Source organism: Equus caballus, chromosome 28, assembly GCF_041296265.1.
Source record: "Equus caballus isolate H_3958 breed thoroughbred chromosome 28, TB-T2T, whole genome shotgun sequence".
NCBI classification, from domain to species: domain Eukaryota; kingdom Metazoa; phylum Chordata; class Mammalia; order Perissodactyla; family Equidae; genus Equus; species Equus caballus.
This window is the reverse complement of record NC_091711.1, coordinates 25176188-25199675: the sequence shown is the minus strand read 5'-3', so window position 1 is coordinate 25199675 and position 23488 is coordinate 25176188. Positions and strand designations below refer to the sequence as shown.

General features: G+C 39.7%; 1 protein-coding gene and 1 long non-coding RNA gene across 4 annotated transcripts in view; one reads left to right on the top strand and one right to left on the bottom strand.

Moving 5' to 3' along the window:
• Positions 1–4354: 4354 nt before the first annotated feature.
• LOC138921289 (uncharacterized) lies at positions 4355–15985 on the bottom strand. Its single transcript, XR_011433750.1, has 2 exons — positions 15816–15985; positions 4355–4481 (listed from the first exon to the last, which is right to left on the bottom strand). It is a non-coding gene; the product is annotated as an uncharacterized lncRNA (long non-coding RNA).
• Positions 15979–23488, top strand: part of CEP83 (centrosomal protein 83) — a 106724-nt gene continuing 99214 nt past the window's right edge. For 2 of the 3 annotated variants that reach the window (XM_070254492.1, XM_001915389.6), the window contains exon 1: positions 15979–16431. The gene's annotated coding sequence lies outside the window, so the exon portion shown is untranslated. The remainder of the gene's footprint in view (positions 16432–23488) is intronic. The other variant, XM_070254490.1, reaches the window with a different exon arrangement.

The window sequence follows — 23488 nt, the reverse complement described above, 5'->3', positions numbered from 1 at the left end:
TCTGAGTGCAGCCTGGAAGAGCAATGTGCTCTGTAGCAGTCAGTGTAGAATTTATAGCAAGTCCCAGTGGGAGATCACAATATAGGCCCCTGAGATTTTGGAGCAAGGCCATGCCATCTGCAGTGGAGGATTTTACTCCTTTCAAAAAACAGCCCCTGATGTGGTACTGGGCCCTAGTAGAGGCAGAAAGCTTGACCATGAGGCACCACGTTACCGTGTGTTCAGAAGTGCCCGTCATGAGCTGAATTCTGTCAGACATGCCCAGTTATAAAGCTGATGTACCCAGCAGCAGTTCACCATAACACAGAAATGATGTGTTGTGAATCAAACTCCAATAAGACGAGAAGGCACGAGTACACTGCATGAGCTAGTACCCCAGACCCCCATATGACCCAGTATGCTTGTACCAGGACTCCTCCATTAGGCTGTCTGGGGATATAGGGGGTCATATATGGCCAAGAAAGGGAAGAGAAAAAAGCTCAACCTTGATTATGAATGGGTTGGCTTGCTATGTGGGTGGAAGGTGAAAAATGGTTGGCAGCACATTGCAGCCACATTTGGACAATGGAGAGGGAAAAGCTTCCTAATGGGCAGAACTTCAAGCAGTGTAGCTGGTCATCCACTTTGCGTGGGAGAAAAAGTGACCTGTGATGAGAATTTACACAAATTCCTGGGCATTGGCAATGACCTGGCCAGCTGGTCAGAATTTTGAAGGAAAAGACTGGAAGATTGAAGATAAGGAGGTCTGGAGCACAGGCATGTGAACAGATCAGAGTGGGTACAAAGGATGAAGATTTTAGTATCACATTTTCATTCTGACCAGGAAGCATCAACCATGGAAAAGGAACAGAATAACCAAGTAGACCAAAAGATTCTACCAATTGACATTAGCCAGGCTTTCTCATGGCCCACCCTGGAACTGGCACAATGGGCATATGAATGGAAAGGCCATGTTTACAGAGAGAGAGGCTACACATGAGCCCTAATGCATGAATTCCCACTTACCTAGGCCAATCTAGCTACTTCTGTCTTTGAAGGTCTAACTTGCCAGCAACAGAGGCCAACACTGAGTACCTGACATGGCACTATAACTTGAGGAGGTAAACCAGCCACTTGGTAGCAAGTCAACAACAGTGAGCCGTTTCCATTCTAGAGTGACCAGTGGTTCATCCTCACAGCGATAAATGCCTATTCTGGATATGAGTTTGCCTTTCTTGCCTGCAGCCCGTACCACTATCTAGGAGCTTAAAGAAGGCCTGATCCACTGGCATGGGATCCAACTCAACACAGCATCCAAACTGAAACTACTTCACAGTAAAGTTGATGTAAGAGCTGATGACCAAGGCATCTACTGGTTGTATCACCTACTGCACTATCCAGGAGTGGCCGGCCTGAGAGGAGTACTGGACAACCTGCTGAGGGCGCAGCTGAAGTGCCAGTTTAGAGGCAATATGCTGTAAGGATGGAGTGCTACCCTTCAGGATGCAGTATATACACTAAATCCGAGACCTCTGAATGGCATTGCCCCAAAAGGAAGAATATACGGGTCCAGGAACAAAGGGGAGGAAGCAGAAGTGACCACTTAACATCTCAACAAGTCATTGGGAGACTTGGTGCTTCCTGTTCCCGCAACTCTGGGTGTTGCAGGTTTAGAAGCTCTGGTTCCCAAGGGGGGTGCATTTTTTTTGCCAGGGAACATTAGGGTCCCATTGAACTGCAAGCTATGGCTACTGTTTGGGCACTTTGGGCTCTGTCCAGGCACCAGCAGGCAAGACAAGGAGTGCCCATCTTGGCAGGAGTAACTGACCTAAATCAACAGGAAGAGGAAGGGCTGGGCTGCTTTCATATAAAGGGCGGGGAAAAAATACATGTGGACCCTAGGTGATCCATTTGGAAGTCTCTTCATACTTAATTGGAACTGTGGAAGGACATGTGCAGCAATCCCAGCCCATGTGTGTAATTACCAATAAATAGACATTCTCATCAGGAATGAGGATTTGGGCCATACCCAGGTAAGCTACCAAGACCTGTGGAGGTGACAGGTAAAGGACAGTAGAATTTGAAATGAGTAGTGGAGGAGAAAGATGAGTAGCAATTGCTTTGCAGCCCTGAGACCAACTGAGTGACGAGAGCAGTTTGTCCCAATACCCTCCTTCTTCTAAGCTTTCACTCAGGACGAGAGGTTTAGAGGAATCGTAGAGGAGCTGCTCCCAGAACGTGGGTGGAGAAGTGGATCAGGGTGGTACAAGGGTTGTTTTAAGCTGGCCGTGGGATGCACTACTCAGATTGTCCTTCCAGACAGAACCTGCCGTAAAGACTAAAAGGAAAAAGTAGGATTGAAGAAATCCTGAAGAGATAAGAAATAATGGATGCAAATGCTTCTAAAACTACAGAAACATCAGGAAATAATACGTAGGAAGAAGATGAAGCAGATGACGAAGATGAAGGAAACAAAAAGGACTCCTTTGACAAAATGCCTCCAGCAGCAGTTACAAATGACATTAGTTCACCGCCAAATGCCCAGATACAAATTAAAAATAATGCCAAGAAAATTCCTCCAGAGCTGGCCTATTCAGAAGCAGCTGTTGGCCAAATAAAGAAACTAGTACAGCATTTGTTAATGGTGATACGAAGATTTTCAAACAAAAAAATGTGACTCTCTGGGGGGCTGGCCCCGTGGCCGAGTGGTTAAGTTTGCGCGCTCCGCTGCAGGCGGCCCAGTGTTTCGTTGGTTCGAATCCTGGGCGCGGACATGGCACTGCTCATCAGACCACGCTGAGGCAGCGTCCCACATGCCACAACTAGAAGAACCCACAACGAAGAATACACAACTATGTACCGGGGGGCTTTGGGGAGAAAAAGGAAAAAATAAAATCTTTAAAAAAAAAAAAAAAAAATGTGACTCTCTGCCTATAACTCAGGTAAAGGGTTGCAGACCATCAACTGAAAAAATGGTTAGCTGTGATGCTAAAACTGTGAAGGCAAACGAAGCTGACAATGCAGTGGGACCCTCAAAGAGTCTGAACAGGAAACCACAGGAGTGGATCTGATACGATTATTGATACTGTAGGCCAGAGGGTGCCACCTCTAAGTGCTGATGCTATCCTTTTTGAGGATGATAAGCAAAACTTAAAAGATATTGTGAAGTTTCCTCAAAGTTCCCAAATGGCTTTTGAGGTCAAAAGGAGAAACAAATCTCTTGCAGCTCAGAAATGTGAATACTCTTGCAGACTGAAAAGTTAATTCATCTTATTTTCCATGCTGGATCTCAACTCTGAAGGCTTGTCTCTCAAAACTTATTCTGTATCCAACTTTAACCGGCAAAAAGGAAAAAAGGGAAAACATCACCTTGGCATTTTCAGAAGATGTTCTTGTTTATATCATTTTGTCCTCTTGTTTCATAGGCAAAGATTTCTGAGTAAAGTGTCATTTTCGTTCTCTTAAAGAGAGAGAGAGGGAAACCTACCTGAGGATTGTAATTAGCTGACAATTTTCTAGTGCTGTACCTTGAGAATTCACCACGGCATTTCTGCTACAGCCTTACCCTCCCTGACCTGCTCCTCCCCAATGGCTGAGCACAGCAGTGGTATTAGAGCTAGGCTGTGCTTGCCCATATTTGAGGGACCCCTCAAATGGTCAGTCTTTGCTCTGAGGCTCCCTATTGGTCTGGTCAAGACTTTCTTGGAGCCGTATGGCAGCCTAAGGCTCTTCCTACCTAACCTTGCTTCCTTCTCTCTCCTTTCATGGATAGTAGAGCTGCATCAGTCTGAAGGCACTCCTGGCCTGCTGCATCCTCTCTCCTTTATTCTTAATAGCCATTTCCTCCAATAAATCTCTTGTCCATCTAATTCTGTCTTCGTGTCTGCTTTTCCAAGTCCTGAGCTGACCAAATTCCATGTATTGTAGGATATTTAGCACCCCTGGCCTCACCCACAGGGGCTGGTAGCACTGTCCCCCAATCTTCAGACAACTAATGACACCTGCACAGATTACCAAACTGCTTCTCTCGAGAATCGCTCACTTAGAGCATAATCAAGATCACAAAATTTTAGAGCTAGAAGAGTCTTACAGATAAAAAAAATTAAGAGAAAACTTTAATGACTTCCTCTATTTCTTTTCTCCCTCTCCTACAGTGCCTTCACCATCTTTTATCCTCTAATCTAATTCTTGCACCTCAACTGAAACTGATAAACTTGAATAGTGAGTTATAAGTACCAAAGAGGCTAAATGGTCTCAGAATTTAGAGAAAAATTTAGGAAGCGATCGCCTTCTGAAATTGAAGCTAGGAAAAAAAGAATCAGTTATGACAGATGAAATTAGGTATCTGTATAAGTAACCCACTGTTGGACTCAGCTGCAAATGTATTGCTTTTTTGATTAGACTGCTTTCCAAGTTTCTGTCAAGTCACAAGGATATAGTCTCAGGAAGTCATTCTTGGAATGTTGAGGTATTGTGGAGTAATCAGTAGTAGGTAGCATTGTCTAAAAAAGATCCAACAATTTTAGTTTAGTTGATAAATTTGTAGCAGAGATCATTTTTCACTTTTAATTCAATAAATTTCATCTGGTATATTTAATGATTGCCTACTATCTCCCAAGCATTATATTAAGCACAGAGCATACAATGGTAAGCTGAACACGATCCTTCTCCTCAAAGAGCTTGTTATCTGGAGCATGCATTCTCTATGGGCAAAAAACTTGAGATATTACAATGGTTTGTGGCCCTCCAAAGAGCCACAGTACATAAACAGGTAAACCATATCTGTGGTTTAAGATCTCATAGCGGGCAGGAAGGGCAATTAGGAAAAAAAAGTGCCTGAAATGGCTCCTTAGGAGGTCAATCAGTAAACTAAGGTTGAGAAACCTGATCCAGAGGAAAAAGAGAAAAAAGTGAAGAAGATGAAAGAAAGAACAAGAAGAAAAAGAAAAGTTAAATGATGAAAGAGAAACAGGAAAGGAGGAGAGAAGAGATGAGAAAAAGAGAAGGTATATGAAATTTTAAGACAAAAATAGTTTTGTCTACCACTGAGCCATATGACATACAACTTTTTTTCCTTGACATTCTGAAATACAAGCTTATTCCTCTTACATTATTTCTGGTTCTGGCAACAAAGTATCAAATGTGAAAAGCAATACTGGAATGCCTGCTTTTATTAAATGAATTCCTATATCTGAGAGCATTCTTTTCTTGCTCAAATACTCCAAATGTCCTCACTTTTTCTCATTTAAAATTTAGACTCGTAAAAACAATTTCCTATCAGGTTCCTAAGGACTCCATTGTTCCACTTAATTGTAACGTGAATTTTGTTAGCTCTGCAATATTGAAGCCTTCAGTTTTACAGCAATTATTTCTTTCATTTATCGGCATAGTAGACAAACCCGTTTGTTGTTTGATAGCTTACCAAGCTTTTCTGCAGTATGAGTTTATGCCTCAGGACCGTATACTTTCCTTTGCTCTGAGTATGGGTGCACCTAGCAACCTTCTGATTAGATTTCTCAGGTGTCTTGATACCAGGAAGAAAGTGACCTTGCCAGCAGACATTGGTATTTCAGTTAACAGAAAAGTATTATCTTTATTAGCACTTTTAAATACATATTTTATTGTGGTATAATTAACATAGAATAAAATGCACACATCTTAGATGTTCATTTTTTTAAAAGACTTTTTAGAGTAGTTTCAGGTTTACAACAAAATTGAGATGAAGGTACAGAGATTTCCCATATGCACCCTGCTCCACACATGCATATCCTCCCCCATTATCAATATCATTCACCAGAATGATAGATTTTTTTTTCACTAGTGATGAACCTGGATTGACACATCACAATCAGCTATAGTCCTTAGTTTACCTTAGGGTTCATTCTTGCTGTTGTGTATTCTATGTGTTTGGACAAATGTATAATGACATACACCCATCATTATGTATCATACAGAATATTTTCACTGCCCCGAAAATCCTTTGTCTTCTGCCTATTCTTGTCTCCCACCCCTAACCCCAAACTGGCAATCACTGATCTTTTTATTGTCTCCATAGTTTTGCCTCTTCTAGAATGTCATATAGTTGGACCCTACAGCCTTTTCAGATTGGCTTCTTTCACTTAGTAAATATGCATTTAAGGTTTCTCCATGTCTTTTCATGGCTTGATAGTTCATTCCTTTTTAGCTCTGAATAATATTCCATTGTCTGGATGTATCACAGTTTACTTATCAGTTCACCTGCTGAAGGACATCTTAGCTGCTTCCAAGTTTTGGCAATTATAAATAAAGCTGATTGAAACATCCATGTACCATTTTTTTAAAAAGATTTTATTTTTCCTCCCAAAGCCCCCTGGTACATAGTTGTGTATTTTTAGTTGTGGGTCCTTCTAGTTGTGGCATGTGGGACGCTGCCTCAGCATGGCTTGTTGAGCAGCGCCATGTCCACACCCAGGATTTGAACCGGCGAAACCCTGGGCTGCTAAAGCAGAGTGTGCGAACTTAACCACTGGGCCACGGGGCCGGCCCCCATGTACCAGTTTTAATATGGACATAAGTTTTCCACTCCTTTCAGGAAATACCAAGGAGTGCAGTTGCTGGATCATATGGTAAGAGTATGTTTAGTTTTGTAAGAAACGTCCAAACTGTCTTCCAAAGAAGCTGTATCACTTTGCATTCCCACCAGCAAGGAATGAGAATTCCTGTTGCTCCACATCCTTGTCACCATTTGCTGTTGCCAGTGTTCTGAATTTTGGCCATTCTAAAAGATCTGTAGAGGTATCTCATTGTTGTTTTAGTTTGAATTTCCCTGATGACTTATGACATGGAGCATCTTTTCATATGCTTATTTGCCATCTGTATATCTTCTTTGGTGAGGTATCTGTTAAAGTCTTTCACCCATTTTTTAATTGGGTTTTCTTTTTTTTTTTTTGAGGAAGATTAGCCCTGAACTAACTGCTGCCAATCCTCCTCTTTTTGCTAAGGAAGGCTGGCCCTGAGCTAACATCTGTGCCCATCTTCCTCTACCTTCTATTTGGGATGCCTACCACAGCTTGGCTTGCCAAGTGGTGCCATGTCTGCACCTAGGATCCGAACCGGCGAACCCAGGGCCACTGAACTGGAACGTGTGCACTTAACCGCTGCACCACTGGGCTGGCCCTGGGTTATTTTCTTCTTATTAAGTTTTAAGAGTTCTTTGCATATTTTCGATAACAGGCCTTTCTCTGACGTGTCTTTTGCAAATATTTTCTCCCAGTCCATGGCTTGTCTTCTAATCCTCTTGACATTGTCTTTCACAGAGCATAATTTTCAATTTTAATGAAGTTTGACTTACCAATTATCTCTTTTGTGAATGATGTCTTTGGTGCTGTATCTAAAAAGGCATCACTGTACCCAAGGTCATGTAGGTTTTCTCCTAGTTTTGCATTTTACATTTAGGTCTATGATCCGTTTTGCCTTAATTTTTGTGAAGGGTGTAAGGTCTGTGTCTAGATTCATAATTTTGTATGTAGACGTCCAGTTTGTTCTAGCAGCATTTCTTGAAGTGACTATCTTTGCTCCATTGTATTGCCTTTGCTCCTTTGTTGAAGATCAGTTGACTATATTTATGAGAGTCTATTTCTAGGCTCTCTGTTCTGTTCCATTGATCTATTATTTTGCCAATATCACACTCTCTTGATTTCTGTAGCTTTACAGTAAGTCTTAAAGTCAGGTAGCATTACTCCTCCAACTTTGTTCTTCTCAGATATTCATTTTGATGAGTTTGACAACTGTATATAGCTGTGTAACCACCACTCCAAACAAAATATAGAACTTTCCCATCACCCTAGAAAGTTCCCTTGTATCCCTTTTGTCATTATTCTCTACAACCCCTTTCGGATTTCTAAAACCAGATTAGTATTGTCTTTCCTGGATTTCATATAAATAGAATCATACGGCATGTATTCTGTTGTGCCTGGCTTCTTCTATTTATCAAAATATCCATGAGATTTATTTACGTTGTTAGGCATATTGGCAGTTCCTTTTTACTGCTGAGTTGTATTCTGTTGTATAAAACTGTAATTTGCTTATCTGTGCTCCTGTTGATGTACATTTAGGTTTTTTCCAGTTTTTAGTTATTATGAATAAGGTTGCTCTAAACATTCTGTATGTCTTTTTGTGAACTTATATTTTCATTTCTCTTTGGTAACTATCCAAGAGTTAAATTGCTGGGTCATGAATAGGGTAGATGAATGTTTAACTATAAACAAATTGCCAAGCAGTATTCCAAAGTGATTGTACTATTTTACACTCACACCAGCAATGTATGAGTTCCAGCTGCTTTAAATCTTCACTAATATTTGTATTATTATTAGGCTTTTTATTTTAGCCACTTTAGTGCATGTGAAATGGAATCTCATTGTGGCTTTAATTCGTATTTCCTTGATGACTAAAGATACTGAGCACCTTTTCATGTATTACTAGCCATTTATGTATCTCATGAAGGGTCTGTTCAAGTCTTTGCTACTATTTTTGTTTTCAAAACTTTTTATTGATATATAATTGACATATAGTATTAGTTTCGGGTGTACAACATAATGATTCAATATTTAAACATACTGCGAAATGATCATCACAATGTCTAGTTCATATCCATCACCATACATAGTTACAAAAAATTTTTTTCCTTCTGATGAGGACTTTTAAGATTTACTCTTCTAGCAACTTTCAAATATGCAATAGAGTGTTATTAACTGTAGTCACCATGTGTCTCTGCCCACTTTTTAATCATATTGGCTTTTTGCTATTGAGTTTTATGAGTTCTTTATGTATTTTGGATATTACCCCCTTATCAGATATATCATTTGCAAATATTTTCTCCCATTTTGTAGGTTGCCTTTTCATTTTGTTGATGGCTTCCTTTCTGTGTAGAAGCTTTTTAGTTTGATGTAGTCCCACTTGTTTATTTTTGCTTTTATTGTCTTTGCTTTTTGTGTCAAATCCAAAAAATTATCACCAAGACTGAGGTTAAGGAGCTTACCAACTATGTTTTCTTCTAGGAGTTTTATGGTTTCAGGTCTTACATCCAAGTCTTTAATCCATTTTGAGTTTGTTTTTGTGTATGGTGTAAGATAGTGGCCCAGTTTTCCCAACATCGTTTATTGAGGAGACTGTCCGTTCTCCATTGTATACTCTTAGCTCCTCTGTCGTAAATGAATCAACCATTTATGTGTAGGTTTATTTCTGGGCTATTCTGTTCTATTGATCTCTATGTCTGTTTTTATGTCAATAGCATACTTTTTTGACTACTATAGTTTTGTAATATAGTTTGAAATCAGGAAGCATGATGCCTCTAGTCTTCTTCTTTCTCAAGCCTGCTTTGGCTATTCAGTCTTTTGTGGTTCCATACAAATTTTAGGATTATCTGTTCTATTTCTGTGAAAAATGCCATTGGAATTTTGATAGAGATTGCATTGAATGTGCAGATTGCTTTGGGTAGTATGCACACTTTAACAAGATTAATTCTTCCAATCCATAAGCATGGAATATCTTTCCATTTATTTGTGTCTTCTTCAATTTCATTCATCAGTGTCTTATAGTTTTCAGTGTATAGGTCTTTCACCTCCTTGGTTAAAGTTATTCCTAGGTATTTTATTCTTTTTGATGCAGTTATAAATGGGATTGTTTTCTTAATTTCCCTTATAATTTGTCATTAGCATATAGGAATGCAACAGATTTTTGTATGTTGATTTTGTATCCTACGACTTTACTGAATTTGTTTACTAGTTCTAACAGTTTTTTGGTGGAGTCTTTAGGGTTTTCTGTAGATAATATTATAAATTGATTAATATTAATTATTGTTAATTATATATGTTATATAATTTTCTTGCCTAATCTGGGTAAGACTTTCAACACTATGTTGAATAAAAGTGGCAAGAGTGGGCATCCTTGTCTTGTTCTTGATCTTGGAGGAAAAGTTTTCAGCTTTTCACTGTTGAGTATTATGTTAGTTGTGGGCTTGTCATATATGGCCTTTATTGTGTTGAGGTACTTTCCGTCTATACCCACTTTGTTGAGAAGCTATTATCTTAAGTGAGTTATTGTTCATAACTTAATTTTTGTTAATTTGTAGGAGTTCTTTATAGATATATATATATATATAATTTTTTTTTTTTTGGTGAGGAAGATTGGCCCTGAGCGAACATCTGTCCCAATCTTCCCCCATTTTGTATGTGGGATGCTGCCACAACATGACTTGATGAGCAGTGTGTAGGTCTGCGCCCAGGATCTGAACCTGCTAACCTCAGGCCACCAAAGCAGAGCTCATAAACTAAACTACTATGCCACTGTGCCAGCCCCTTTATATATTCTTGATACAAGTCCTTTGCTAGATACACATGTGGTGAATATTTCCCAGTCTGTAGCACAATGTTGTCTTTGAAGAATAGAAATTTAAATTTTGATGAAGTCCAATTTGTCAAATTTTTCTTTTTATGATTAGTGCCTTTTGTGTCTCATGCAAGAAATACTTGCCTACTCCAAAGCTATAAAAATGCTCTTCTATGTTTTCTTCTAGAAGTTTTATGGATCTGGGTTTAACACTAGGCCTATGAGCCATCTTTAATTAATTTTTGTGTATGAAGCGAAATAGAGCTGAAGTTCTTTTTTTAACAAATAGATATCCAGTTGTCTTAGCAATATTTGCTAAAAAAAATACCACAACTTTCTTTCACCATTTTTTTTTTCTGCTTTATCTCCCCAACCCCCCCCCTGTACACAGTTGTATATCTTAGTTGCAGGTCCTTCTAGTTGTGGGATGTGGGGCGCCACCTCAATGTGGCCTGACGAGCAGCGCCAAGTCCGCGCCCAGGATCCGCACCCTGGGCCGCTGCAGCGGAGTGCGCGAACTTAACCACTCGGCCACAGAGCCGGCCCCTCTTTCACCATTTAATTGCTTTGGTGCCTTAGTTAAAAAATGAAATGACTGTATATGTCTGGGTATTTCTAGACCAGAATCTTTTTATTTACTAGTCTCTCCTTATGCAAATAACACAGTCTTGCTCACGGTAACTTTATAGAAGTTTTGAAATCAGATTGTGTAAGTCTTCCAATTTTGTTGTTTTTTAAAATTGGTTTTGGCTATTCTAGGTCCTTCACCATTTAGACAAATTTTAGAATTATTTTGTCTGTCTTAGAAAAAGTCTGCTGGGATTTTGAATAGGGATTGGATTGAATCTATAAATCAATTTAGGAATAATGGACAGCTTAATGATAAGAGTTTTCCCATTCACGAATATGACGTATTACTCCATTTACTTAAGTCTTCTTTAATTTCCTTCAGCTATACGTTGTTGGTTTTCCATACAGAGGCACATCTTTTGTTAAGTTTATTCCTAGGTTTCTGATGTTTTTGGATACATTATAAATGGCGTTTTCATTTCCCAATTGTTTGTTGCTAGTACATAGAAGTAGAACTGATTTTGGCATATTCACCCTATCCTATGACTTACCAAATTATTAGTTCTAGTAGCTCTTTTGTGTATTCCGTAGGCTTTTCTATGTATATAATCACATTGTCTGCGAACACACTTTTCTTTTTCTTTCCAATGTAGTCTGTGAATACAGTTTCACTTTTCCAATTTTTTAGTTTTTTCCAATTTTTTAATTGATATAATCCATACGCTAAGAAATTCATTTTAAGTATATAATTTAGCAGTTTTCAGTATATTCACAAAGGTGTGCAACCATCATCACTATCTAACTTGAGAATATTTTCATCACTCCAAATATAAACCTCGTACTCATGAGCAGTTACTCCCCATTGTCCCCATCCCCAGCCCCTGACAAACACTAATCTACTTTCTTTCCCTATGGATTTGCCTATTGTGGATGTTTCATATAAATGGAATCATACGATATGTGGTTTTCATTTAGCATATAATGTATTCAAGGTTCATCTAGGTGGTAGCATGAACCAGTACTTCATTCCTTTTTATGGCTGAGTAATATCCCACTGCATAGATATACCACATTGTGTTTATTCATTAGTTGATAGGCATTTGGGTTATTTCTACCTTTCACTTATTATGAATCACATTGCTATGAATATTTGTGCATAAATTTTTATGTGAACTTGTTTTCACATAGTTTCACTTGGGTATACACCTAGAAGTGGAATTGCTGGGTCATATGGTAACTCTACGTTTAACCTCCCGAGGAACTGCCAAACTATTCCCAAAGCACAATTTTACATTCCCACCACTGGGGCGTGAGGGTTCCAATTTCTCCACATCTTCACTAACACTTGTTATTGTCCATCTTTTTGCTTAAAGCCATCCTAATGGGTATAAAGTGGTATCTCACTGTGGTTTTGATTTACATTATCCTAATGACAAACAGTGTCGACCATCTTCTCGTGTTTATTGGTCATTTGTATTTCTTCTTTGGAGAAATTTCTATTTAAATTCTTGGTTCACTTTTTTTTTTGGAGGAAAATTAGCTCTGAGCTAACATCTGTTGCCAATTCTCCTCTTTTTTACTGAGGAAGACTGGCCCTGAGCTAACATCCATGCCCATCTTCCTCTACTTTATATGTGGGATGGCTGCCACAGCATGGCTTGACAAGCAGTGTGTAGATCTGCACCCAGGATTTGAACTGGTGAACCCCGGGCCACCAAAGCGGAACGTGCGAACTTAACCGCTGCACCACTGGGCCAGCCCCTCTTGGTTTACTTTTAATTTTTTTTTAAATTGCAGAATTGTAAGAGTTCATTATATAGCTTGGGTGCAAGTCCCTTATCAGATATATGATTTTCCCATATTTTCCCCCATTCTGTAGGTTGTCATTTTACTTTCTTGATAGTGTTCTTTTTAAGCAAAGTTTTAAATTTTGATAAAGTACAATTTATGTTTTTTTCTTTGGTTGTGTCACATCTAAGAAACCACTGCCTAATCCAATTGCCATGAAGATTTATAGCTATGTTTTTTCCCAAGGGTTTTATAGTTTTAGCTCTTACATTTGGATCTTTGAGTCATCTTAATGTGTATGTGGTGTGAGATAGGGGTCCAAGTTCATTCTTTTCCATGTGGCTATCCAATTGTCCCAGCACCATTTATCTGAAAAGACTATTCTTTCCCCCATTGAGTTGTCTTGTCACCTTTGTCAAAAGTCAGTTGACCATAAATGTAAGGGTTTATTTCTCTGAATTCCATTCCACTGATCTGTATATATCTATGTTTTTGGCAGTACAACACTGTCTTGATTACTGTAGTTTTAAGTTTTGAAATTAGGCAGTCCAAGTCTTTCCAATATTTATGCTTTTATTTTTTTATTGCTGTAAGACTTTTAATATAACCCTGAATATAAGTGGTGAGAGCAGACATTCTACCTTAGATTGTTCCTAATCTTAGGGGGAAAACATGTAATATTTCACCATTATGTTTTTAAAGATGATGTTATCATATTGAAGAAGTTCCCTTCTATTCCTAGCGTGCTGAGAGTTTTTAACTGGAATGGGTTTTAAATTTTGTCAAATACATTTTCTGCATCTATTGAGACCATCATTTTGTTTTTCCCTTTCATTCTCTTAATGTGGTGAATTACACTGACTTTTCGATGTTAAATCTCTTTCCTTGGCCATGGTATCTTACTTTCTATACTGGAAAGTTCAAATTGCCAATATTTCTTTAAGAACTGTTAATCTATATTCATGAGGGATGTTTGTAATTTTCTTATAAAATGTCCTTGTCAAGTTTTGGTATCAGGATGATGTTGGCCTCATAAAATGAGTTTGGAAGTGTTTCTTCCTGCTCTATTTTCTGAAATAGAGTAGGAATGGTATTTTATCATCTTTAAATATCTGATAAAATTTACTGGTGAAGCCATCTGCACCTGGAGTTTTCTCTGTGGGAATGTTTTTGATTACGAATTCAATTTCTTTAATAGATACTGGGCCATTTAGATTTCTTTTCCTTCCTGTGTCAGTTTTTTGTAGTTTTTCAGGAATTTGTCCATTTCACTTAAGTTGCTGAATTTATTGCATAAAGTTGTTAAAACTATCCCTTAAATATGTGTATAATTCTATTAGCATTTTGTCTACATTAAGACTTTTGTACACAAAAATAAAGTAGATGACAAATAATCAATCAGGGGAAAAAATACATAACATACGGCAGAAAAAAGATGTGTGCGTGTATGTGTATATGTACATGTACACACACACACACACACACAGTGATGGTACTTATGTTATTTCTAGAAGCCCCTTTAATTAAAAAAGGGAGTGAGGAACATCCTTGTGAATCTGTTTTTTTGGTTATTTTTCTTAGAGAGAATGACTAGGAAATGAGATTGTTGGGGCAAAGGCTAATGCTGATGTTAAATTTTAGTAAATAAGGTTGTACCAACTTCAACTTCACACCAGTAGTGCTAATTGTATCCCCATACCCCTACCTGCACTGATAGATGAAAAGGATCTGCTTGGAAGTAGAACATCTTTTCATTTGTTAATTAGACGTTGGTTCTTCTTGGTTTAGGAATGTCCTCTTGATATCCTTTGCCAATTTTATTTATTGTGGTGTTAAGTTTTAAAATTGATATGCTATGAGCCTTTCGTATATTAGGAATATTTTTCCCTCTTCTTCTACATGATACCAATTTATTTTCCACTGGTTCATTATTTGTGTTCCGATTTTGTGTGTAGAAGATTACAATCTTTATGAGGTTAATTTTTACTATTTTTTTCTTTTATGGTTTCTGGTTCTTGTTTCATACTTAGAAAAGGCCTCTCTCACTCAAGATTATAAAGATACCTCCATTTTTTGTAGTATTTTTATGGTTTTATTCTTTACATTTAAACTCTCCATTCATCTGGTATTTATTTGAGAAATGAGATAGATGTAAAGCTTCTTCCCACTGACCAATGATTTGTAACGTATAGTTTACTGATTACCACTGAGATTTCTAGAATTAGACTGCCTGGCTTCCACCCTTATCAGTAAGGGCTCTAGGGAACGTTGTAAAAATCGAGATGGTAATTGTACCTATCTTACAGAAGGTTACATAACACCACCTGAAGAAGTGCTCCAGTACTTGACACGTAAGTGCTCAGCAAATGTAAGCTATTATGATATTAAACACTCATCCATACACAGCAGTTTATTTCTGGATTCTATATTCTGTTCACTCATCCATCTCCCACGTCTATCTGATCCATTCATCAACACGCCATTACCACTGTCCCATCTAAAGGTTCCTCTTTTCTCATTTCAACAAAAGAGGTCATGTCTGTTTTTCTAATCATAACTAGAGCCCGAAAATGTTAACTTCAGGGGTAAAAATAAGCTGCGCTTCACAACACAGTGTGAATCATAACCCAAACCAAGGCACCGAACAAACGCTGGGGGAAGGGAGGGTGCCTACCTCTTCTACCACCTACTCTGAAAGGGTGAACCCCTTTCTTGTTTCAGCTTTTGGCATACAACTGACGCTCTCAAAAGCTAGTCCCTTCTTTCCAACCCTAGTTTACAAACTGAAGACAAATGGTTTACCACGTTCCCCGGGCGGGCCCTGAACCTGCGGCCGCGGCGCAATGAGGTTTGGAGCAGGAGGGACGGGCCCCAGCCGGCTGCTTCCTCGCGGCAGCGGAGCAGACTCCCCACTCGTGGGCAGGAGACTTTGGGACACAAAAATTCTGCACGGTCGGGCACGAAGGCAGGCGGGGTGGCGGCAGGACCACCATCGGGGCCCTCAAGACAAGGAAGAGGGTGGTAAGGGCCGGCCAAGGGAAGGAGAAGCGTGAAATGGGGGAAGCCCTCGAGACACTGCGTTGGAGAAGGCGAGGGACATCAGCGCGCGTCACCTGGCTCCCTGGAGCGAGGGCCGGCCCGGCTCAAGGGAAGTCTGCGTCCCCCAGGGCCTTCTCGCAGCAGTGCCGGCTCGGCGCTCCCGCCTCGGCTCCTTCTCCTCCTCCCTCTAACGGCCTCCGGCGTCCGCGGCGTCCGCGGCGTCCGTGACGTCGGCGTGGGGGTGGGACTTCCTGCTTCGCGCGCCTTCGGGTCTAGCGGCCGAGTCCGCTCCGGGAGCGTGAAGGGTGGCGGACCCCTTGGCAGGCCGGCCCCCCGAGGAGGAGCGGGGCTTTCCGCCTGCGCCGCCGCCCTCTGGCCCTCGGAGCTCTCGCGGGATACTCAGCCGGGCCCGGGGTCCGGAGCCCCAGGGGCGCGCTCGGCCCTGTCCGCCTCCAGCTCCTCTTCCTCAGCGTGCGCCGCGAGCGGCCGCCGGCACCGCGCCGGGCGAGCGGGCTGGGCCAGCACCCGCGGCGGGGCCCGGCGCTCTTGGGCCCCATGCCCCCGCGAGGCGAGGTCAGTGGGTGCCGGCGGCTGGAGCAGTGGAGGCGACCCCCGGCGGCGAGTGCGGCCAGAACCCCGGTCCCTGTTAAGTTTTCTGTGCGCACGTTGCAAGGACCGTGTGGGAGTCTGGTACGTAGCCTCTCTCTGTGGGGACGCTGTCTGGTCCCTGTTTTGGAAGACCTTTTTTTCCCTTCACAACTGGCCCTTGAATTCTTTTTTTGTTATTTTTCTTGTGAAATAATTGGAACGGGTGTTAGAAAAGGAGGCTTTGCGACGTGTCCTGGAGCCCCTGAAATGCACGTGAAACTCTCGGTGGAGCTCTCGGATGCCCTCCGGCGCGGTGCTCGTAGGGAGTTTAGTGACTGGCTCAGCGTCTGGTACCTCCACTTGAGTTTGTGATGAAAAAGCTGTGCCACCGTTTTCCTTGACCCTGAAGACAGCTTGGATAGTGATGTTGGCCGTCATTACAGACTGGGAAATGTAAATGAATGCCGGGCTTAAGTGGACACTTTGATTAATCCTTAGTGTCCAGCGTTTGACCATAATAAATGGGCACTTAGCTCATAAAGGTGCTCACTGTATTTTAAAAGCCTTTGGTCATATTAATTGTAATGATGAAACTGTTTGAATAAAATCTCAAAGACTTCTAGGGTGACAAGAAACTTGTTCTTAATAGTTCATAATGTGTTCAGAATCTGGGCACAAAATGCTCGAGTAGGTCTAAACTCAGTGTGTTCTTAATGCTTGTTACCAAGCAACATCTCTGTAAACAAGCCCAGTGTTCAACTAGGATATAATTAAGTGTGTTTCTCCTACAATTATCTGGATTCAGAATTCTCTAAATTCATAAGTTAAGCCTGTAGGTGGTTACAGTTAATACTCACCTTTTGTATTGTTTGGATTCAAACTCTTTTTTTGTTTAGAATTATTAGAATGCTTTAAATTTCAGTGTCACACAGGACTCTCCAGAGAGTTGCAAATAGTTTTGACTTACCCTTTGGTTATTTAGGACAGAGTATGTCGGATACTCCCCTTCTTTGGAGTATTTTCTTTTCTAACCAGGCTATATTCAGGAATTTTCTCAAATAATAGAGTAATACCCATTTAGGGTTTCACAGAGCGCTGGGAGATTGAAACACTGATTGGCCACAGGTGGTTTTTAAGCCTTGGTTTAGGCAATAACTTCACTTTTTCTCCTCCCATTGAGCCCTTAATGATATAATTTGCGCAGATAGTCTTCCAAGCACTTTTTCATGATATTTTGAATGCAGTAACCTTTCAGGTAGTAGGAGAGTAGATGGGAACATTTGAGACGCTGTGAGACTGAATGACTTCTTTGAAATCAAACTGTCAGTAATGGGAATTGGAACTTGAAGTTTAGTGTTCTTTACGTCATGCCCTTACTATATTGCAAAAGTCTGTAGACTTCATTTAGTCCCCTCCCCCTTTTTCTTGCCCATATGCTGATGTTGAAGTAATGAAATGTTCAAGAATTGGGCAAGACAAGCAGAGAAGAAGAAAAATCAAGAATGACTCATGTTGCGTGATAAAATCCTTAGTAATCAGAAGTCAGCATTTTGTCCTGGGAATTTCTAATTCAAGAAGCTTAGAAGAATGAAATCTTAACAGAAAGATTAGTGAATTGTCAGAATTCTTGGTGTGTGTGTTTTTCTAGGTACTGTCTATGCCTAAAGTAAATGAGTTTTATTTTAACTTTGTCATGCATAATGTATTAGGTTCAGTAAGTAATTTTCTCAAATTGTCTAATCTGTATGTACTTTTAGGGAATGCGTGTATCTATGTAAAACATTTCCGGAAGTATTCTTTCCTGCTGATTAAAGTTCCCATTTCTTAATCGGAACCCCTCAAAATCTCTTCTCACTCTGCCTTTTCAAATTTATGTTCTTTATGGAAAAGCTCTGCTCTGACCAGACTGGTTTCTTCTCTGTCCTCTAAACCTACTATGCGCTTTCACCCTTCCTTAGCAGTCTTCATGTCGTTCCACCTACCTGACTTGATTTCTTCCCTTCATTCCTAAAATCTAAACTGTACCTTTTCTATAAAGTTCAACTCCACCGTGACCTCTGTAGAGGAGGAAAAATTCCTCACCCTTTTAGGGTCTCTGGCTGGACCTAAATTGACATAAAACAGATTATCAGAAGAAAAGCATACAAGGTTTTAAAAATTTTTACATGTTCATGGGGGCCTTCACAGGAGAATGAAGACTTGAAGAAGTGACCAGAGGAGAAAGCTTTTATATCATTTAGACAAAGAAACCATAAATTTGTGAAAAATTGACAAGACAAAGGGGTTTGGGCTAGGAGTAGTAAATTATGGAGGAGTTACTAGGAAGATAAAGGTTTCACAAGGTTTGTACAGGTTTCTGGGCTTCAATTCCCTGTCTCTGGTGATAAAAAGTCCTCAGTCCTCGTTCCTCCTGGTACAAGGAGGACACCTTTCATGTGAGAGTTTTATCTCCTGCTTCTTCAGGAAGAAAAACTAGGGTGAGAGTGCCCCTCTTGTACTTGCTGGTTCTCAAGTGCCTTCAAGTCAAAATAATCGATATACCAAAACAGCGTATTTTGAGGTGGCGTGTTCTGAACTCCTTCACCTCTGAAATCCTATAGTGTGTATTTGTTAGTCATACTCATTTGATACTTACACTTTACGTTGTATTGTTTTATCATTTCTGTGTTTGCCTAATCTTCTTAACTAGATTTTAAGCTCCTTAAGGGCAGGACACCAGATATTATCCTTAGTTTCTTCCAAATAAAAGTTGCTCAATAAGTGTTTCTCAGAGGTGAAGAATATGCATTTTTACTTTTTTTGCTTCTCCCATAGTGTAGTGGAAGTAAAAGAAAATCTGAGAGAGAACTCAGGGAGGAAGGGCAGCTATAAGCCATAAGAAAGGGGGTTAAAGAGAGAGGATTTGTGGGAATCAGAAGGAAAGGTTCCCTTCCTAGAATGTGTGAATATTTGAGAATTTCCCATGACAATATCAGCAATAAGGACTCCCTCAGGAATGCTGGCACTACTCCCAAGTGAGTCTGGGGAGTTTGGTCAATATCCTGGTTCTTCCTTAGAATCTTAGTTTTAAAAACGCTTCCCACCTCTTTCCTCCCTCTCCTCCTCCCCCTCCCTTTCTTCCTCCCTCTCTCCTCCTGTGCCTTTCTCCCTATCTTCCCATTTGACCCTTTTCTATTTTGCTTTTTACCAGGTCAAGACTTAATTTATGAAATTATGTCACTACTTTTATGGCCCTCATAATAAATTAGCAGTTCTGTTAAGTTTTATATTTTTTCACCAGGACTGCCTGTCTGGGTCATCGGAGATCACAGACTGTGTAGTCTAGCACTAGTTTTTTTTCTTTTTTAGTTTAACCAAGATGTAATCCAGGAAGAAATAAGAAAGTCAGAAAGTGCCCAGTTATTTACTTTTGTATATTGTAACTTCAGATTACTTTTGGATTAAAATTCATAGAGTTAGGAGGAACCTAAACCTAGCCATTCTCTTTTGGAAAGCGTCTGTCACTCTCAAAATATCTTTAAATAAATGCTAGGTAATTTTTATAGTCTGGCTGTAAATCCTGTATCTGATGCTTACAACAAAGAGTTTCTTCAGTTAAAGATATAAAAAAGGGAAGTTGAGTCTCAGAGTCTTTTATAAATCTTTGTTTGATTCAGTTATTTCTTAGAGAGCTTGCTGTCCTAGCTTCTGAGTTGTTGCCCAGTAACACAATTGCAGTATAACACAGCAACCATCGAAAACGTTAGCATTGGACTATGGGGATTTTCCTGATGAAGTTGCAGTGCCTATCTCTAGTGTTCACATTCAGTCTGTCTTTCTCAGATGAATTACATTTTGGTTTAAGGCAGACATCTGAAGTATTGTTAAAAGGCATACAATATAATTAAGTATATGTTTTTTGTAGTGCTGGCAAATTATAACTTCTTACACATTGTCACATAGAGATGCATAATAAATATGTATTGAATTACAGTGTGTGTGAAGGATATGTGAAAAGATTGGTTCAATTAAAGGTTATTCTGGGCAGAAAAGCTATTAAGTAATAATTAACATCAGAGTTCTCCACAACTGATAGAGCCAGCCAGAGCTGAGGAGGATGAAGTTGAAATGGTTTTTCTCTAACTAACATTTTTATATTACTACTGGAGCTTCATGGAAACCTTAGATCAGTAAGCATGAATTAACAGGCACCATGATTTTGTGGGAAGAGAATTTTGATTCCAGAGACCAAGGTTTGGCTGAGTTAGTCATTTAAACTTTCTTGGCTTATTCTCTCATTTGAAAAAATAAATTCCTGAAGGTGTCTTTCAGAAATCGTATGCTTCCAATTTAAAGCAAATTTTATTTCTCCTGTTTGTTGGTTTAGTTAATATTTGAGTGTCTATTATTTGTCTTGTACTCTGCGAGGTACTGAGGAGACTGTGAATAAGACATAGTACCAAGTCTCAAGCAGCTTCTTGTCTGGAGAAATGTATAGTTATTTGTAATATAACATAGGAAGAGCCATAAAGATAAATAAAGGTGTGTTCTGGGGGCATGTAGGAAGGACATATGATCTAGAACTGCAGACAGTACCCTACGATTGAGGAATGCCTCATTAGAATTATGTAACTGTAATCTGAGAATGTGCAGGGAAGTATTCAACCTGGCCTGGAGGGAGTTAATCAGTCAAGGAAGACTGGGAAGAAGTTTTTCTGAATTGGAGAAACAAAGTCAGACATCATCAGCAATAGTGGTAGTAGTTCAGATCCTGAGTATAGATGAGACTCCTAGGGAGAGTGTGTAGAACCAGAAAAGGGCTAGTGAATATCGCATATAATGGGTAGGTGGAGAAAGTAGGGAGGAAAATCAGAAAATGGTAGAGTCTTGGAAGCTAAGACAGAAATGCGTATCACATTTAGTTTGTTGATTAAATGGAGGTTGTTGGTCAAGAAGCATTGTGTAGCACTATAAATGTAAACCCATCCCTACAAAAATGTGCTCTATAAAGACCTGAACTTTCAAATGGGGATAGCTCACGTCTTTGGTTAGCGTCATAACATAGAGGAAAGAGTATGTATTTTGGACCCTGAGTCCTGGAATAGAAGGTTAGAATCTTGCCTCCACCATTTTACTGGCTGCTTGACTTTTTGGATCACTTAGTTTGGGGTTCTCATTGTCTTCATGTATAAAATGATACTTTTTTCTCAAGAGTCATATGGCTTAAAAGATATATGTTGTAATGCTTGACTCAGTCATAGTGGGTACTCCGTAAATGTTAATTTTAATTTGTTTCATTGTTACAGACTGTTCTCCTGAACGATATACCCCTTTTCCCTCCTCTTCTCCCCCTCCCCATCAAATTCTTTTATCCTTCAAGATCCACCAGAATTTCTCCCTTTTTCTTGATGCCTTCCTATATGGATGACATTCCAAATTTTCTGTGATGAAATGAACATTTTCTTGTATCCCTCAGAACTTTCACAATCTTTTATTTTTAACCTTAAGAAGGAAATTTTATCCACATATTAGAAGTCTTCAGATAGGTGGTTCTAGGATTGTCAAATCAGTGGCTCAGTGACATTGTTAAGAACCTGTATTCTTTGTTTTTGGTTGGCCATCCTTTGAACTTCGCCTTGATACAGCAGTTCAATCATCACATTTTCCGAAGTTCAGAAGAGACAACTTCTCTCTTCTACCCACCCCCTTTTTAACAGCTTTATTGAGGTATAATTTACATACTATAAAAGTCACTCATTGGGGGGCCAGCCCCATGGCTAAGTGTTTAAGTTGATGCACTCCGCTTTGGTGGCCCAGGCTTTGCTGGTTCGGATCCTGGGCGCGGACCTACGCACCACTCATCAAGCCATGCTATGGTGGCATCCCACATAGAAGAACTAGAGTGACCTACAACTAGGATATACAACTATGTACTGGGGCTTTGGGGAGGAAAAAAAAAGAGGAAGAGTGGCAACAGATGTTAACTCAGGGCCAATCTTGAAAAAAAACAAAGAAAGAAAGCTATTAAAAGTGGACTTCTTTTCAGTCTAGTTGGATCCTGGGTAAAGACCCAGGACTTGCTCTGGAAGGAAGAGCTGCCCGTAAAAAAAAAAACAAAAGAGAAATCATTCATTGTAAGCATACAATTCAGTGATTTTTTAGTAAATATATAGAGTTGTACAACCATTGCAAGGCAATTTAAGAACATTTTCAGTAATGCTCCCTTCCCCGAATTCTCTCAAGCTTGTTTGCAGTCAGTTCAACTACCACCCCAGCCAACCACTTATCTGCTTTCTGTCTCTATAAATTTGTCTTTCTGGGTGTTTCATATAAATGGAATAAAAAATATAGTAGTCTTTTGCCCCTGGCTTCTTTCACTTAATATTTTGATGTTCATCCATGTAGCAGTATTGTGTTGTTTTTTATTGCTGCATAGTATTCTCTTGTATAGATATGTCATATTTTATTCATTCATCAGTTGATGGCCATTTGGATTGTTTCCACTTTTTTGCTCTTATGAATAATGCTGCCATGAAGATTTGTGTAAGTCTTTGCGTGAACATATGTTTTCAACTGTATGGGAGGAAGACATTTCCTCTACTCACTCTAGGTCCTTCTGACTAGGCTACGAATTAAATTCACATGCAGAATAACAGGAGAAAATTAAACAAAGCTTTATAACGTGTATACATGGGAGACACTCAGGAAAACTGAGCAACTCACCAAAATGGCAGAGGTTCTCATCTTAAATACCATCTTCAGCTACAAAGGAGGATGTTGGGGGTTGGGGGAGTCAGTTATGGGAGATTACCTGAAAAGTACAGTAAACAAGACTAAGGTTAATATGAAGATTTAAGTCCTTGCCTTCTGCATTGATAAGAGTTTTTAGAGATAAAGTCATCCCCCCTTCTTTCTGGTAGAGAGGGAGACACCTTTACAGATGGAGATTTCCCTTACAAATATAAATATCTCTTACCAAGGGTAACTTGTATGTTTCAGAGTTTCTCTCATGGCTGCAGTTTTTAAAAGCAACCAGCCCAAAATAATCCTCATGCCAAAGAGACATATCTTGGGGTTGCCAATTCCAACCCCCCCCACATCTCCATTGGATAGAGTCCTAGGAGTGAAATTGCTGAGTTGGATGGTAAAGTTGAGGGTATGATATATTTGGTCTTTGTCC